Below are 4,244 nucleotides of genomic sequence, written 5' to 3' on the forward strand. Positions count from 1 at the left end.
GACATTGTTTCGTTCTGCTGTGCATGGGGTCGCTATGAGTCGGTTCTGACTCGATGGCACCTGACAACAACAACAACAACAACAACAACAACCACCTCTGGAAGGTGCTGCCCTTCATGGTGAAGTTTTCAGTGTGTCAGTAAAGATAAAAACATCATTTGAATTGAAACACAGTCTAGTACAGAAGACGGTTCTGATTCTCCGGAGACTGGCATACTCTCAAGGCTTGTATCCACGTTGTTATTGGTGTTTTCAATACATCACTCTTTCAAGGCATTGCTATCTCCCACAACATCTACTTCTTCCTCAGAATCCCTTAAAAAGGACTGAATTTCTGGAAATGGCCCTGTAGCTGACTCAGTAGTGAGCTGATTAACATGTTCCACAGGAAGGCAGGCAGTTACTATTTTGTGGTCCTTCAACTTGACCTGCACTTCTGAATTTGTGTAAGACACGTTATGGTCTATACAACTGTCTTCCTTCCTATCCAAGAACACTGAAGTTTGGGTATCCGAATCCCCATTTTAAGCTACTGATTTTTCCTGCAACATATAGGAACCAGAGCTATTTTGTTTAGTGTCCCCATCAGGCTGACAGTCATCTCAGTTTATAACAGCTGAATCACTGTCATCAACACCATTGACAGCCAAATAGCCTGTGATTTCAATAACTGCAGATTTAAGTGGCCGTTCCTCACTGACATTCACCTCTTTACTTTCACTTTTCTCACAATCATCCTGTATAAGACATCAACAAGCTCTTTTAATCCCTTGGAAATCTGCATCGCTAACCACTACTGTGCTCCTCTGTTCTACTGACTCCTTTTCTGATTTTACAGGTGAATCTTCCTCTGAACTGTTTGGTGCTTTGGATTTACGACAAATCTTTATCCGTTTTAAAACTGGAGAAACAGATTCTGTTTGTCTTTACTCACAATTTTCTATAGCCTGCCTTTCTATGTTATCCTTTTCTGAAGAAGAAAGTTCTCTTTTCCTAGGGCTTACCCATGATTCTCGAGTACTTTGCTGTTTTAATTCAGAGATTCTTCCATTATTATTTCTTTTCTGAATTTGCACAGGCTCTGGTCTCTTCTTTGGTGATCTTGATCGTACTTGAGAATTAAAGGAATTTTCTTCAAGGTGACCAATGTTATGATTCCTTAAAGTTCTGCAATAAAAAGATTTATCCAAGCCGTTTAACCCCTCTGTTGATCTTGTAAAATGAGTAGATCTGGAAGCAGCCATAATATGGCAAGTCTGTACGATATGGTCATCATGATCCACTCATTGGGAAACCGGTATAACCAAAGATCTAGTCATTGTGGAATTATTATCTCTTTTCTTTATATCTTGAAGGAGTTGGAGCTATGGTCTAGCATAAAGCTTAAGCAGTCAGGGTTTCAGACTTTCAGCTTCAGGCCTGGAGAATACTAGAACCTCCTAATTTCTTTTTTATAAAACTTTTTATAAGTGTTTCACCTTTATTTGATCCCCAAGCTTCTGCATTTATCTGTCATCATTGTTAATATCCATGTAACATTGATACTTCAGTTATCAATTATTTATATAGTTGTACTGGCACAACTTGGTATCTGTCCCTATCAACCCTGTGTACTGAGGGGACAACTTTGATCCTTAATATGAAGAATCCTTCTCTTTCAGTTGGAATTTTAAGCAACTACATCCATAAGCAAAGGTCCAGTTTATCAAACTTTAGCAATTTATACTTGCTTCCCATATCAGACTTCTTTATCTTCTGATCAGGAAGCCATCCAAGCTAAGTCAAATGGGTACAGTCTACAAGTTTGGGCACTCTAGCATGCTTTTCCCCACTTCAAACCATCTGGCAGCTTCAATCTCAATTCTAGCCCCCCAGTGGTTAGGTCATTGTCCATGGTCTCAGGAGTTCACAAGTCTCCCTAAACTTTAGACTCTCTTCTCTCTGTCATCTCTAGGTCGATGGGAGTCTACAGAACATGGCCAAACTCAGCCCATGTCTTCATCGCTGCATTTCCCCCACTTTCACTCACAAGTACACCAGGGCAGTGACCAGTGAGCTTACAAGCTTGCTTATGTGTTCCTTTAGAGTTTGTGTCTTGGAAGGTTCACCGCGATTGACTGACTGTTCTTGCCTTGATGCCTCCCAAGCAAACAGCTTGCTTGATTTTGTAGCAGCCAAATAGTCTGCCCCACCCCCTCTTTCTTTCAAGAAATATCTTCTGTTCCTCTAGTCCTTTGGGGTTGATCTGCATTTCAAGTGGAAATGTCCTTTCTTGTCTTCTTAATGACCTTTTGCTTTCTTAATGAATAATGTTCTTAATATCATAGCACAATTCCTCTGGTCTTCAGTGTCTAATGCATTAAATCTGTTCTTCAGATATATCTAAATTCAGATGTGATATGTCCAAGGTTATATTTTGGCTCTTGTGGAATTGTTTTCTTTGCTTTAGTTTGAACTAGGATATAAGCAATTGATGGTCTGTTCCACAGTCTGCCCCTAGCCTTGTTTTGGTTGATGATATGCACTTTTCCACCATCTCTGTCCACAGGTATAGTCAATTTGATTTCTATGCATTTCATCTGGTGAGGTCCATGTGTACAGTCATCTTTGATGTTATTTTAAAAAGGTATTTGCCAAAATGAAATTGAAGAGAAAGATAATGAGGTAAATGATGGGAATATTTGCTTTTGAGCAGGGTTGGACACCATGAACCACTCCCAGAGGCGCCACTGCCATGGTCACTCTCCACTCCCACTATTACACTTGCTTGGGTGGCCATTGCAGCAGGAATCTTGACAGCAGTGCCCCAGAGCTTCCAGGTGACTCCCCACCTCCTGTTACTACCACTTTTCACAGCACCAGCCAACAATGCTGTTTTAAAAAGGTATTTTAAATGAACATATCCTTGGTTTTGCAAATTCTGTCATGTGATCTCCAGCATTATTTCTATCACCAAGGCCATATTTTCCAAATACTGATCCTTCCTCTTTCATTCCAATCTTTGCATTCCAATTGCCAGTGATTATCAATATATTTTGATTGCAAGGTTGATCAATTTCAGATTGAAAAAGTTGGTAGAATTCTTCTATTTCATCCTCACTGGCTCTAGTGGTTTGAGTGTAAATTTGTATAAGAGTGGTTATACCTGGTCTTCCCTATAGGTTCATGGATACTATCCTATCACAGACAGCATTGTATCTCATGAGAGATCTTGATATTTTCTTTTTGACAATGAATGGGATGCCATTTCTCTTCAATTTGTCATTCCCGAAATACTAAACCATGTGATTGTTGTATTCAAATTGGCCAATACCAGTCCATTTCAGCTCACTAATGCTTAGGATGTCGATGTTTATGCATTCCATTTCATTTTTGACAATTTCCAATTTTCCTAGATTCAGAATTCGTACAATCCATGTTCTGATTTTTAATGGATATTTACAGCTCTCTCTCTTCATTTTGAGTTGTGTCCCATCATTAAATGAAGGTCCTGAGAGCTTTACTCCATTTGTCTCATCATGGTCAACTCTACTTTTAGGATGCAGCTCTTTACCAGTAGCATTTTCTATGCCTTCCATCCTGAGGGGCTAATTTTCCAACACTGTATCTGACAGTGTTTCTCTGCTATTCATAAGGTTTTCAATGATTAAATATTCGGAAGTAGTTTGTCTCTCCTTCTTCCTAGTCTGTCTTCATCTGGAAGCTCATCTGAAACCTGTACACCATGGGTGACCCTGTTGGTATTTAAAATAAACATGGTATCGCTCCAAGAATCACAGAAATTCACAAGCCACCACAGTATAACAAACTGACAGACTAGTGGAAGCTGAGGACCCTAGACTTACGGAAAGAGAAAAGCTGTGTGCCTGCAGTGAGGAGGCAAACTTGCTGAATGTGCACTTGGGTTGTTTAAAAGAGACTATGTATTCCTGAGTGTTTTGTGTACATCCAAAAAAAAAAAAAAAAAAAAAAAAAAAACAGTGACAATAAGCAAAATCTTGTAATCATTGCAACGAAATGAAATATGATAGGATGATTGTAAACCTGATGTTCTCCCATGAAAACCTCACAATAAAAGCTTAAAAAAAAAAAAAAAAAAAGAAACAAGGAAATTGTGTCGAAAAATTATATATTGATCTTTCTATGAAAGTTGATTAAAATAAATTCTATGGCCAGAGTGCAGATAATTTTTGACTCACCTTTGTATATGACTTGGCCTTCACTTTGAAACAATTATTTAAAAT

At 38.7% G+C, this 4,244-nt stretch overlaps 1 pseudogene; it reads right to left on the minus strand.

The window, feature by feature from the left end:
• LOC102838026 overlaps positions 1–1,244 on the minus strand; it is a 4,466-nt pseudogene extending 3,222 nt beyond the window's left edge.
• Positions 1,245–4,244: the final 3,000 nt, after the last annotated feature.

Source organism: Chrysochloris asiatica, unplaced genomic scaffold (genome assembly GCF_000296735.1).
Source record: "Chrysochloris asiatica unplaced genomic scaffold, ChrAsi1.0 scaffold00180, whole genome shotgun sequence".
In the NCBI taxonomy this organism is placed as follows: domain Eukaryota; kingdom Metazoa; phylum Chordata; class Mammalia; order Afrosoricida; family Chrysochloridae; genus Chrysochloris; species Chrysochloris asiatica.